Source organism: Patagioenas fasciata, chromosome 2 (genome assembly GCF_037038585.1).
Source record: "Patagioenas fasciata isolate bPatFas1 chromosome 2, bPatFas1.hap1, whole genome shotgun sequence".
Lineage (NCBI taxonomy): Eukaryota > Metazoa > Chordata > Aves > Columbiformes > Columbidae > Patagioenas > Patagioenas fasciata.
Genome location: NC_092521.1, coordinates 39,837,226 through 39,851,709, shown reverse-complemented (window position 1 = coordinate 39,851,709; position 14,484 = coordinate 39,837,226). Strand labels below are relative to the sequence as shown.

The window sequence follows — 14,484 nt, the reverse complement described above, 5'->3', positions numbered from 1 at the left end:
GGGCGGCAGCCGCCTGGCTGGTGTCGCGCTCGGCTCGGCTCCGGCGGGCGCGCTCGCTCGGGAACTATCGGATTAAACTTGAATCGAGTGAAATTACACAAAGGAGCGAAGCGGAGCCGGGACCCGGCGGAGACCTCGAAACTACCCGAGACCCGCGCTGACCCTTCCTCTCCCTCCCCTCCCTTCCACCCTTCCTTCGCCCGCCCCGGTCAGGGATCCCCCTCCTCCCTTCTTAGCCCAGCCCCGGTGCGAGCGAGCAACTCCGTGCGTGTGTGTGTGCGTGTGTGTGAGACCCGCACCCCGCCTTACCCCCCCCGGCCGGCGGCACCAACTCCGGAGCGTGTCCCCTCCTCCTCCCCGGCCCTTCGGCGGAGGGCAGCGAGGGAGCGAGCGGGGGACACCGGTCCCCAACGGCCCCCGACGGCCACGCACCGGCCCGGTGAGTGACCCCGCACCTCGCTGGGCGCGCAGGGAGGGCGGGCGGGCGATCGCCGGCCATGGAGCCGGGGACTCACGGCAGGTCTCAGTCTCCAGCGGAGCGGCGCGGAGCGGGGGTGCTCACTGCCGGCGGCGGTCCGGGGGGGTGGGGGATGCTGCTCCCCGCCGCGGCTCTGGGCGAGGCGGGGCGGTGGGGGTGTCCCAGCGGGGCACTTCCCCGGGTGTAAATGGCTTTTTGTTGTGCTGCGGCCGGCCGGCCGCCTTCCTCGCCTCGGGGGAGGGGAGGGCACCGGGGAGTCGGAGCGGCGGCGCCCCTTCCCCTCCCCGCCCCCCTGCTCCTCTCCGCAAGTTTGGAGGGTGACTAAAAATCCGGGAAAAGTTGAGCGAAACTGCGCCGCGGCGGGCGGGGGCGGCGGGGCCCAGCGCCGGCCGGGATGGCCGCGGGAGCGCTTCCCCCGCTGACCACGCCGACGGCTCCCGGCGGCCGCGGCGGCACAACAAGCGCTAACAAAGTGAGGGCGCTTCCCCGCCGCGCACGGCCCGGCCCGGCACCGCCCCGCCCGCCGCGCTCTCCGCTCCGCGCCGGCACATGGGTCGCCGGGGCCGGGGCCGGGCCGCAGCGGGGGCACCCCCAGCGGAGGCCGGGCGGTGGGTGGCGGCGGGCGGCAGGAAGGCGGGCGGGGAGGAGGAGGAGGAGGGAGGAGGGAGGTGGGAGCACGAGGTGCCGCTCCGGCCGCCGGTGCGCGCGGCGGGGAGATCGTCCTGCCCCGGCGGTGGCGGCGGGAGGGGGGGCGGCACCGGGAGGGGGCAGGGGGCGGCCGGCGCTCTCCGGCGGCCGGAGAAGAAAGGGGAGCGGTGGAGAGAGGGAGGGGACGGGAAGGGAGGACGCTACCTAAGGCAGCCGGAGCGGTGCCGGCGGACGCCGCATAATAGGGACTTCACCCCACCGGGCACCTCGCTCCGCCGGCGCGGAGCCAGCCGCGGGTCGGGGCGGTCGGGTGGCGCCGCCGCCGCGCACATGGGGTCGGGCCCGGGGCGCTCCCCCCAGCCCCGTTCCGGGCCATTTTGAGGGTGAGCGGAAAAAGGTGGTTTGAGGCCAAGCGGTCAGGGCGCGGGGCGGGGGGGTTGCGGCCGCGGCCGGTCCGCTGGCTGGGGGCGGGGGAGAGCGGAGCGGGGCTGGCGGGCGCGCAGTGCGGGGCGGCGCGGAGCGGGCAGCGCGTGTGCGTGTGCGCGCGTGTGTCTGTGTGTCTGTGTATGTGTGTGTGTGTGTGCGGTGGCGGGGGGAGGGGGGCAGGGTTGTTAGTGAGTCTCAGGGAGAAGGCGCTGCAGGCAATGAGCAGCCATCATTACATTGCCTTCGTTTATCCCGGTAGCGTTACATCAGGGGGACGCGCTCCCACGCCGGGGGGAGCCCCTGCGGGTAGGCCCCACGCCGCCGGACCGGCCTTCGCGGGTGGGTGTCTCATGGGGGGGTGGGTCAGGGTGCCTGGGAAGGGGGTGGCGGTGGGGCAGGGGCTGGAAATGGAGCCGGTTTCCTCGGCTCACTCCTACACCCCGCTGACGCCCGGGTTTAAACTAGTTGTTTTTTAAACAGACAATGGACAAAAGGAAAGTAGCGATGCCCGGAGTTCCCTGCCCAGCGCCGGGGCCGCTCGGCGCCGCGCAACTCTCCCGCACTTACCCACTTTCTGCCTTTGTTTTCGTTTGGGAAGGGACCGAGCGTGCCTCGCAACTACCGAAAAGGGCTTTTTTTTTTTTTTTAAATTTGCGATAAGCTTTTTTTTTTTTCTTTTTTCCCCCCTCTCCTCCCCCCCAGCCACTCTTGGACCTTAGTGGATTTTTGGCTTGGTAATATCAGAATAACCTCGTTGCGATAAGTTTGTTTCTGTGTCGATGTGCGCCTCGATTTTACTTTCATCAAAGCAGATTGCGAGCTGTGTTTATCCTGGAAGATGGCTTTCGGGAGAGCGTGTTTGCCTTTTTTGTTTGTTTGTTTTTCTTTTCTCGTGGTGTATGGGACTAGCAGAGATACAAGCAAGCAAGTTGAACAAAAAATGTTTCTGTTCATTTCCTCACAGATCATCCATTCTAACGACGGCAAAAAAATCTTAATGACTATGACCTTAGCAGCATGGGTAGCTGATTTATCCCAATTATAAATCCCGTTAGTTTGCGGTAATGTGTGAGTATCAATATATAATTCGTATTAAAAAGCATGATCGATAATTACTATTAATTTTTTCTTTTTTTTTATAAAAGTTGAAATCTATCGTTTTCCAATGAGAGTGCTGCATCTGTCGCTTGGAGTGTTTTTGTCTCGCTGTTGCACAACAGAGGCTCTCTAGTCTTTAACCTAAAATGGCAGCTTTAATTTGACTGGGGCCCATTCATTGACAATGATAATAAAAAGGCTGAAAGCTAAATGTAGCTGGATGCTTGGGGCACGTTTGCAGAACTCTCTCCTTCACATTGCCAGGCGCTGCTAGGAGGAACTTGGAAGCTCTCTGGTTTCTATCCTGAAAGTTTCCAACACTTAAACAATTAAAAAAAAAAAAAAATAAAAAAGAGGAAAAAAAGGCAGTCTGCATAATACACATTCTAGATGGCAGGGTTGCTGGCCAACTTAACGGTGAGGAGGTTGGAGAGGGCTTCTTCTGAGAGGTCTGCCTTTTTAACAGCTGCAGAAAAAAATCCGGTAATGCCTTTTTAAAATCAGATGCAGTCCAGGGGAAAATTAACCATTTGTTTCTGAGGTTTGTAACAGGTGATTAGAACAATTACTTTCTTTACATTTTCGTATTTCCAGCTACTAAAAGTGGGAATGTTGCTTGTTTCCTCTTGTTTGGTTTTGTAAATGCACTCAGGGTTTCACAGAGATCCTTTTGATAGTGTGCTATTTTCCTCTAGGATAAAACCACAACTGCTTGGAAAAAGTAATTATTTTTTTGTGTGAGACATCATTTGAAGTTTTGAAACAGTTTTGCAAAACAAAATTTCCCCTACTGTAGCATTGGAAAATACTGCAGATTCACACATCCCCTGTCCTGCGTCTCTGTTAACGTAAACTGCTTATTTTCAGTCTTTTTTGAGCTTTTTAATAAGAAGAAACATATAAAGGTTGTAATGAAAGCTGTAGAACAGGCTCTCAGAAGAGCATTAAATGCTTGTGATTGCAAGTTTAACTGTATTAGTGATTCACTGGTACTACTTGGATAATCATATTTGACCAAATATCTTCCTAAATATTTAACAATGTAATGATATTTCTGTTATTACTTGTAAATCCTGGTTAGGTTATTTAAACAGTGGAAGAAACTTGCTCAGATTTGAAACCCAAACCGATTTTATTGCCTCTTCAAGTAATTAAGGAAAGTTCTGATCACAGGTGAAGATCACACAGTCCTTTTAGGAAAATAACAATTTCTGAGGGCGCAGTGTTGTGGGAATACTAGTCAAAACGAAGCACAGTGCAAATGCTCCTTCTTGCAATGAAATGAGTCGTGGGAGGTTTGAGTTGTGACCATTTTCTTTTGAATTTGGGTAATGCGGAAACCTGAAGAGTTAGGTGGAAGCAGCACCGCGAGGCCTTCCCCACCCACGTAGAGGGGTCACTTAACTTGCAAGAATAAAAGCTTTGCTCAGGTTATTTGTTGCTTTGTGCGAAAAAGCTTTTGATGAACATGCGTGGTATTTCCCATTAATGCTCAAATATTAGGACTTTGCTAGATGTAAAGTGAGTTATTTGTGATGGGAGATGAAGCTGCTGGGAGCAGAGGAAGGACAGTGACAAGGTGACGTGTAGGCCCGAGCCTGGCATCGGTGGTCGCTCAGTGTCAGCACAGGGACCCGCGGCCTGGTTCTGTCCCCTCTGACATGGCCTGCACCCTTCACTGGAGGGGGATTTGTAGTTGTAAAGATATGTGGCTTTGAAGCCTCCACAACCAACCAAAAACCAAGCCAGGCGTGATTTTCTGTAAAGGTGGAAGGGCTGAGTAACAGGAGCTTCGCGGGTTTTCAAAGAGCTGCTGAGATCTTACAGAGGCTCTGTGGTTTGCCGTGTCCATCGCATCCTACAGCAGCCGGCTGTTGGGTTTTTTGTTTTGGTTTTAGTGTGTGGTGTGATATGTAAGGGTTGTTAAGGTGGGAGGAGGAAAAAAGTAACCAGAAAGGAACAGGATGGAAACAAACACATGCACTGCCTTGGATCTTGTACCTTAACTCTGTCCCTTCTTTTCTATGAATCTAATTTTTACATTAGTTTTCAGAGAGAAAGCTTTTAGAATCTGCTGGTTGGTACTTGCTCTCATGAATCTAGCATTATTCAGATAAATTTGTGTGGCTAGTAAGGACACGGGCAACTGCGTGCCAACTTGTGTGTGTCTGAACATCCTCCTTCCCCCAGTTCCCTTCAGTCCTGGCTTCCAAACCCTTTTGTATTTGTCTGCTATGAACAGATCACTAACTGCTCAGATTTATGAGCTGGTTAACGGATGCCCGTAAGTAACACGGGTGATACTTTTATGTTATTTTTATGTTCCCTGTATGCATGAGAGAACTGCACATTTTAGTAAATAATTAAACTGTCTTTTTTACAAATGAGTCTTTTGTGTGTAGGTGAGGCTTTAGATTTCACTTTTCCAACTGAAAAGTTATTGTATTAATTTATTGCATCTATTTAGCTTCATCATTAGGACAAGCATTAACTTCATTGCTTCTCACCATTTATATTTCTGTGAATAGCTTGTTTGCACAAATACAAACCACTGGATTTTTGTGGAAGAAAGTCTCAGATATTGCCTATATTTTGGCAGTGATAAAAAGGGTAAAGGGAAGCTCCCAGGATAATTTATTTTTAGAACTCTTTGAGAGGAAGGAGTGAGGTACAACATGCAGAAACATCCCATGTTTTTATTACAATTCTGACAAGATACTGAAACCTGATGGAACAGTTTTTCCTTTTGATTTCTTTCTGTCCACAGAACCTAACTGTAACTTTTAGTGGTTCGTATGTTACCTGAGATCGGCGGTCATGGAAAATACCACATCGCAGCTGCACGCTAAAATTCTTCCTTGGAAAACGAGGTTGGAAGGGATGATACAAACAAACAAAAAAGGAGGCTGACCTGAAGGACACATTCCAAGTGCCTGAATATGACAACAAAGCTCTTAAGGATATTCTTAAGTGTACGAAAGCTGATTAGCTCTTAGCTTCCAACATTGTGACTTTTCAAAGATGTACGCATGCATCTAGAAGAAGCCAAGTCAAAACCAAGGATCTTTGTGCTCTTGGCTTCTCTCATTCCATGAATGCTGCTCAGTAGTGGTTTCTAAACATTCTGATTATTTTGCCACTGTTGCACCAAATGCATTCTCCTTAAAAAAAATACCACTTAACCATTTTCATTTCAAAGTTGAAATTCAGTGACAGAGTGCTAATTATGAAATAAGCTACTGTATTAGCAGAGCATGGTGATACATGACTCGGAAAGCTTATTGGCCTATAGGAACTAACCAGCAGCCCTTGCTGTCACGATGTAGGGCTGGCTTTGCTTTGTAGTGACCTATATAGCTACTTTGGGTGTGGTTTTGCTTGGCTTTCATGGGAGCTGCGTCCAACCTTCCTCTGACATAGGCAGTTGCTGTGACGAGAGGGCCTTAAGGGGAATGGTGGGGAATAAATAACTTGGAGAATCAATTGTCTGGAAAAAGTCGTTGCAGCCAAAATGTATGCCTGCTTCCTAGTGGTTCTGAGAAGAAAATTAAATTTCACGTGTGCGGTCCTGATCCTAGAGGTTATTCTGTTCGGGCTTCATTTAAATGTGGGCTGGTGATGGTAGTGAGCAGTGTGGTAGCTTACCTGCCTGGGAGCAGCCAGCACGTGGAGAATCCAGTGCTGAATAGTTTTGGAAGCACTTTAGTTTTAATGTCCTTGAGTCACTTTTTAAGCCTTTCAGTTGAGCTTTCTGTTTACTGCAAGAACTTCAACAGGCTTTAACATTTCTTCTTAGGGATTTTTAAAAGAAATTGGCTTGCCCCACAGTTTATTTTGATTTCTGTTACAAAATAAGTATCACTTCTTGTAGCATTTTATGGAGGTGTACGTCAGATGTATGCGGTATGATTCCTTTTATGCAGCAAAACTATCCCTGCTCTGAGATCTAAGCCTTTTATTTCTTTCTCTTTCTTGCCTCCCCTCCGCTTTTCTTCCTCTTCAGGTTATGCCTTTCTTTCCTGTTGGGTTTTTAATCTTCCCTCCAATTCATATTACCCTCTGTTTGCTCAGTGCAGTTGCTTTTTCTTGCCAGTCTCAGGTAATGAGACGTGCAAAATAAAGATGTGTTTTATCTCCTAATAATGCTGCTTTCTATCCAAAGCATGGAGGATGCTTTTGTTGGTGTGGAAGGAGCTGCCTGGCTGCACCAAAGCCCGACGAAATCCCATGTTAGGCCTCAGGGCTGGTGGGAGCCGGAGTGGAGGCCGCTGGGCGCTGCGGCCTGGTGGCGACTTCCCGATGGTTCTTCACGACCTGTCAAAGAGGAACAGCCTCTCGTCACATCAAACTGTGTTTTTGTGAAAACAGCATTCCAATGTGACTTAATAGTTGAGAAATACAACTGTAGTAGTTCATCTTCTGTGCACAAAGTACTTGCGAGTGGGCAGAGTTGATTCCCATCGCACTTCTTGTGAAATGGGGATAGCTGCTGTGGGACGTCCCTTGCCAAACACAGACATTTGGGGTATGGACAGGAGCTCCCATTGAGGGATCGTGATGTTTTTAAAGGAGTAGAGAAGGTTTGGAGACCAAGAACTATGTCACTGGTGGTAAAGCAGATCAGAACCTGGAGGGAGTCCAAGGAAGACTTTAATAAAGGCACTTTTGTCTTGGATCTTAAAACAGGAAGCCTGTGGATTTATTTACAGGGTAAACAGGGTTTGTTAAATGGGCAGTCTCTAGATGCAAAGGAACACCATACCAGTCATTTTTCGAGAGAGCATTCAAGAGAAAACTAACTAAAACTGAACTGAAAGCTGGAATTTTAGAAGTTTAGAGGTCAGCGATAGGACAAAACAAGGAGAAAAAGTCTTTGTCATGGAAGGCATTAAGGTAGTGCTGTCCTGGGGGAAATGTGAAACAAGCCCTTACACGAGAGGAATAGAGAAATTCAGTTAAAGTCTTCGGTATTAACAACTCGAGTGAGCTGGTAAGTGGGAAGTCTGAGTCTGTGATAACTTATAATAAGAAAATATTCCTTGCTTCAGGGAGGATTAATCGATGTAGTTGTTGAGATCGAAATCCGAAGCTGAAATGTTATTCAGTAAAATGTTTTGCAGGAGTGTGTGTCAGTCTGGATTGTAGAGAACAGCAGTTTAGTGTTTCTTTGAGTTGGAAATAAGACAACCAGAAAGGCGATACAACTGACTTTGTTTTTAATGCTCAATAGAAGGAGGATTAAAGAAAGGTAATGATGAGGCTAACAGATGTTCAAATATTGCTCTGATAAGGCAGAGATGAAATTGTCCATAGGTGAGAGACGGGTAAATTTCAAGGATGAATCTTAATTAGTCATTTAGGATATAACAAACGTTTTCAAAATCTTACTTATTCCTGGGTAGGAGAGAAATCTGTCATCCCAGGTAGCTTGCTGCTTTTACTTCTGCATTTGAATGTGTGTTGTTTGTTCATGTGGGATCAGAAATACCTAAGCAACCTTAACTGTGACTATTAGCTTGAAATGAGATCTAAGAATATGATTTTTCTTTGTGTTGTCTCAACTGCCTGGCATACACCCAGGCAAATCCTGTGGCTAATTGAGGATGTGCACTGGTTTGTGCTGGTATCGGAGTGGAGTAACTTCTTGTTGGACTTGGTGGTTTATTGCAAAGCAAAATGCAGGCAGGTCATCATCTCTGGGTGTTGGTTTGAGAGGTACTTGGGCTGTGGTGCTGGTTCCTGGGCTGATCTTGCAGACTTCACAGGGTGCTGTGGTCACATCAGGGTGACTTAAACGAAGGGCCTGTGTCACTCACTGTAGCCACTGCTCATGCAAGTTCAGAGATTCCTTTAAACTCTGATGAGGGAATTCTCACTAAGAGTATAATTCTTGCCTCAAGTTATTTTAACCGTGAAGAATTAAACTGAGAGTTTATATTGAACAATTTAATATCTCTCTTGATTTAGGAAGGAATCATTCAGAAAGTGAGTTAAGTAGGGGATTCTGGACTGCCTCAGGAGGTAAGTCTGGGAGAGACCTGCTAAGTAATTCACTTTATTTATCAGTACCGTTACAAGGTGTCTGCTGTGCTTTGCATTCACTTGACTCTTTGAATGGGGTACAGCCTTATTCGTCCTTAGTTATATCATCGTTCTTTCATTGATGGGGCAGTGGATAAGCAGGCTTCAGCTTCTCTGCCCTCCTCTTTCTATCTTGATCTCTGAGAAGGTACATTGCCATTTTGCTTTGTGTTGTGTTTTTTTTTTTTTTTTCCCTCTGTACAGAAGTATGTGAAGGCAGTTACATGCTTCTCTAATTCCATTGTAACCTTATCAGAGGTGACTGAAAAAATTGCATCAGTTCCACCTGCTTCTCCTTTACTACAGTTCTGCAGTAATCCCCAGCCGATGCCACCTTCCCTCACAGAAGTGACTCTTGGTGAATGTACTTTGGTGTTTTAAACAGGATTTGAACTTTGTGGCAGCCATGCAAAAGGAGGGAGGTGTTTTTTCCTAGAAATGGCATTGCTGTTGGAAGCAGCAGCTTGTTAAAGGCAGCGCTGGAACAGAAATAGACTTTCCAACTTAGGTCTCGTAGTTGTTGTAGAAGGTAGTCTTAGAAGTCAAGTGTGTTAGATGTTGCACTGGAACTGCGGAGGGAAAAAGAAAAAAAAATGGAAGGAGGGTGTTTTTCTGTGGCGTTTCACTTATCGCAGTTAGATTTTGAGAAATGCTATGGTTAAGGTGACTTGAGTTTGTGAATGGCTGGTTCTCAAGGACGTAAGCTGACAGCTCACACCCCTGCTCCTCCCTGCCCAAACCAATGATGACTTAATTTTGCAGTGTTATAAAAGAAAACCTTGGTTCCAAAAAAGAGATGGCAGGTAAAAGGAATTGCTTCCATTGCTCTTCTCGTAAGAAATTTCCCTCGCACAGTTATTTAAAACATTAATCTCCTTGATCTGTTTCTCTCCTTCTGCCACCAGTCCCCTTTCCCTGCCCCATCTCCCCAATGAAAAGGAACCTGAATGCCTTTCCGCCTGCCTCGCCAGGTGAAGGATGGGCAACCTCTGCTTCATCAGGGGGTCCTGTGTGATTCCCACACTGAGACTGTCGTGCGACCAACAGCACAACTGGACTGTGCGGTATGGGGATGCAGATTTTTGCTGTGGTAGGAATTGGATTGGTAGGGGCTGCTGGAGGCAAATGTTACAGAGCCAGCTGGGATGGACGCAGGCTGCAGGCCCCATCTCATCCCCTGGTGCGGCATCTGGGATCTGCTGCTGTTTTCCTTCATGGCACTTGGAGATTTGAGGTGTGCTCTGTGGCTGCCTAGCATGAAGATTTTTGGTAGACAGAGTCAGGAAGGCTGAAAAACCCTTGTCCAATTTGATGAGGTGTAACAATGGTGGTGCTCTGGGACAGGGTGCTTTTTGTCATCAGTACATACTGAAATGAGTTGTTTCTGTTTTGAGATGCCACCGAGTAGGCAATGAACTTGGAATAGCAAGTTAAGAACTCCAGCAGCTGAGCTGTCCTGTTTGCTGCTGCCATCGATTCAGTTTGGCTGTGGGAGTGATATATTTGATACACGTTCGCTTCTTGCTTCTCGAGTGAAACGGCACATCCTCAGTAGGCAGTCCATCACAGAACGAGGCAGATCGATCCTTGGAGAGAAATCACTGGGCAGAAAACCCCGGGGGCCAGGCATCGAGAGTGCTTTGTCACTTGCCTGTGGTACCGCACCTTGCAGTGACTTGACTACCTCGCTCCAGATGTTTTTCTCTTGGAATCTGAAAACAGGCATGTCAGCCTTCATGTAATTGGTGTATGTGGATACTGGTGGCAACGTCAGCAGAAAAGGCAAAGTTCTTGCTGTTTTCTCCTTATCAGAAATACTTGTAGCTTTTCTCCATCAGAACACTTACTGAGATGGGTGGTCATTTCCCCAGGGTGCTTTTTTTTTTCCTCAGTAGGGGGAAATCTGAAAAGCTTTCTTTACCCTTTTCTTCTAATTAAGTTGTTCCTATCTTGCTGTTACATTTGTAAGAACTTTTTTTCTGCTGGAGTACTTTAATTATGGCAGTTTTTGTACAACAGGTTTTTTTCAAGCTCTGAAGATAGCTGAAAGCTATTGAATGCCTTCTTGTGGTCCATCTGATAACTTATAACTCAAGCTTATGGTCTGAGAAATGCAGTGAGGTAATTTAACTGGATATTGTTGTGAAAGGAGAAGTTTCCTCTCCGCCTTTGTCCCCCTGCACCCTTCCTCCCAGCCACATGGCAGCAGAGCTCGTCAGGTCCTTCTGTGAACCACTTTAGTTCACTAAAATGGCAGAAAAATAACTCAGTAAAATGGAGAGCATTTTGCTGTTGTAATGAATCAACCATGCTCATAAAAGGATCTGATGAACACCAGAGCTGGTGCTAAGAGGCCAGTGTCTTGGAGAGCAGCAAGGCCTTTTCATCTTTTCATTTTGGTGGCAGTGAGCAAGTGGATTGGATCAGTTGCCTGGGAACCTTCATGGGAGAAACAGAAATAGAGTAGTTGTCTATGAAGCAAAGGACACCACAAGAAAAATGTGCTGGCCTGAGTTCAAATTGATATTAAAATTTGTTTATTCTAGTGATGGTATGGATTGCATGCTATAAACAGTTTGTTAGAATTAGTAATCTGCTGTCCAGAAATCAGTTTTCTTGAGGTACAACAGAAGCCTTAAAGATGCACTAATGTATAAACGTCTTGTCTGAGATTTCAGATTCAACGTATTTAATGTATTTAATCTTTAGAACAATTTATTCACAAGAAAGTATATTGCTGGGGGTGAATGTATGGTGTTTTATTTGGTTGTTTTTTTTGCAAGCATGAAGTTCTCCATTAGGTACATATACCTTTGAGTCAATTTGTATGTCTCAAATGTTATGAAATCAATGTTTAATTCAGTGGATTCAGTTATTCAGAGTTTTATCTTAAGTATCTATATTATTGGTGTTGGGTTGAGAAGGTATGAGAGCTCTTGGTCATAGTAGATGGTTAAAACTGTTACTTCCTGTCACAATCTGAAGCTTTCTCTCAGCAAAATGAACACACTGTTAGTTGTTTAAAGTAGGTAAAAAATTATATTGAGAGTAAAATAACATGCTGCTTAGTTACTCTTGTAATACTATACTCTTGCTGTTCTCCAGAGACAGGAACAGGCAGTTTACACCGTGTAGCTCAGCAGAGGAATTAAACACCTTACAAGAAATCAGGGATCCTGACTGCAGCTCCTGCTCAGGCCACCTGCCCACTTGAGGTGACTCTTGCAGCATAGCAGGAACATGGCACGCGGAGCTGTTGGCTTCCTGAGGAGCCCTGGCTGTTCTGTGAAGTCAGTTGTGTGACCTGCCTGCATGATGGCAGAAGGGAGCTTCTTAGCAGGTTTAGAAGAGTGGAATTTCGTGCTTTCTTTCCTCTTTTTCTCAAGATTTGGGCAGTTGTACATGCCTTAATGGAAGGTAAATACTTGCCATAGTTATCAAAAAAGCCCCGATGTGGTACATCATCCAGATTCCTCTCTGCAGGTTTAATCTAAAAAATTCATTTTCAGGGCCTACTGGGGATGGCAGTGGAAACTGGAGGGGAGTTACTCAAGGTGTCGAGGGTGTTGCAAGCTGCTTTTGGTGAAAACCGTGAGGAGTGGTGGCCCTAACTAGCGTTGTGTGTGTTCAGAGTGAATATTGTAGTTACTAAAAGCAGCTTGTTTACATTAGGAACTGTATGTGCTAGCTCTAATGGGCTTTAGGAAGCCCAAAGCACAGCTGTAAAACATCTGTCTCTGGGACCAGATCTTGTCTGTCTGATGAATTTTTGCCCTGCATTTCATGTTCAGATTTAAAAAAGAAAGAAAACTTTTTTTTCCTTAAAAAAAAAAAGCTCTTAGCCTTCCTGCTTGAAGACTGGTTTGCACTTGAAAGGCTATCATGCTGTTGTCTTGAAGGCAGAACTTAAAATAGTGACTCAGTATTAACTCCACTTCCTCTTTAATCCGATCATCTTGCTTGCTATATGACCTTATAACACCTTAATTTAAAGGCTGCTTATTCCAGTGGATTAAATTTGGAGGTGTCTGGAGTGGTGGACATTGCTACAGGAAGGGCTTAAGAGGAATTGAGAATCAGTGTTGCCTCTAAAAAAAGTGTGTGTGGGAAATTAGGAGCAGCAGGGGTATGTTCCCACTTGCTGATGCTGACTTGGTGATGTATGGTCTGTGCAAAAGCGTAAGGCTCGCTGAAAGGTCAGGAGGAGTTTTGAGCACTTAGTTCTGCTATACATACATATATACATACATAAGAAAAAGTACATTCACATCCAGTCCATGAATTTGATGCTGTCTCATTTACGCATGGAAGTGATAGAAGGCAAAAATACCTGGTTAGTGCATGCACCTCTCAGTGTTTGGATGATGTTTCTTCTTCTCAAGGCTGGTGGCCTGAGCCGATGGTCAGAAGCCAGGAACCCGAGCACTACTCCAGACTGGTACACCAGGTTCATAATGATGTGTTTTGAGGTCTGTCATATTGGGGTTTGTAATAGTTGCTGTTTACCTAGCAACTCTCATCAGATGGTCATGGTTCTTTACCAAGTGTTAATTTTGCCTTGCTCTGCTGCTCTCATGAAGTAGATAAACACTATCCTTAAAAGCAGAGTTGGTCTGACATTTAACACTTAAATCTGTTTTAAGTGTTCAGAGTCTGTGTCTGACTAGTTTGGTATTTTTCAGAATTTACATCTTTTTCATTTAAATATTTTTCTCAGGAGTCAATTCTAAACAATTATATTTTGTGTATCAAGTTTAGGGACTGTAAGCTTTCCCCTTTTCCTACACCGTTTCCTGAATAAGCTCTGCCGAATAGTCTGTGATTCTCATACATAGAGTTTAGATTTAGGAGTGGAAAAAGTTTAGATAATATGCTTTCTATTTTGTGCTGTGTTATTAGCCATTTTGACTTGCGTTCTCTGTGAGGTTCTTCCATCTCAAGTCAAGTATTTAACTTGGCTAAACTCAACTACAACCAAACAATCTCTTTGACGAACTGTGTGGTTAGGGTAGGGAATTTGTCAGGTGTGGTATGGGGGTTACAGTGAGTTTTGCTGTACCTGTTGTTAAGAGTCCTTGAAAATAAACCATTGGCTTGTGCTGTCTTGCGTCTGAGGGAGGTTTAGCAGAAGACCTCTCCTATACTGGGCACAGGCTGCTACCTTCAGGCTTGGGCTGTGCTCTGCATGGAACGGCAGCAGCACCTCTCTTTTGTTGGAGGAAGCAGCAAGGGCTGGAAGATGCCGAGAGGTGGAATTCTTCCAGCATTCACAACCATCAGCACCATGTCTTCTGTATTTGTCAAGGGGAAAAAAAATTGTGTCCCTAGTTTAGGAGATGACGATGATCCCCACTTCACAGGTAAAAGAGGGTTTGTTTTCAGCAGCTAAGACATTGCACGGTGACTTGTGGATTGGAGAAGGATTGAATTTGGTCTTCCAGTAATTCCTTTAAGTGCTTAACCTAAATATGTTGTAGTTATTTTAAGTACCTTTTTATAACAGCAGCAGAACTTCAGGCCAGTGCTTCGAGTTGATATTATCTCTTACAACTGCTGTTTAAATCAGAAAAACTATGATTATTTCAATTTTTTTACCACTTAGTGTTGTTTTACATTCTTTCTCCTTCAAATATGAAAAAATGTTTTTAATACAAGTTCAGTATTCTGAAAATTTCCACGTATAACACAACTTTGAGTTATTCCCCAAGTGAATTTAATGACCACTGTAGTTACTGAGTAGCGTAACACTTGCG

At 46.1% G+C, this 14,484-nt stretch overlaps 1 protein-coding gene across 1 annotated transcript in view; it reads left to right on the top strand.

Annotated features, from left to right (window-relative positions):
• The window catches only part of CHD7 (chromodomain helicase DNA binding protein 7), a 132,350-nt gene continuing 117,866 nt past the window's right edge, over positions 1–14,484 (top strand). The window contains exon 1 of the mRNA XM_071804085.1: positions 1–439. The gene's annotated coding sequence lies outside the window, so the exon portion shown is untranslated. The remainder of the gene's footprint in view (positions 440–14,484) is intronic.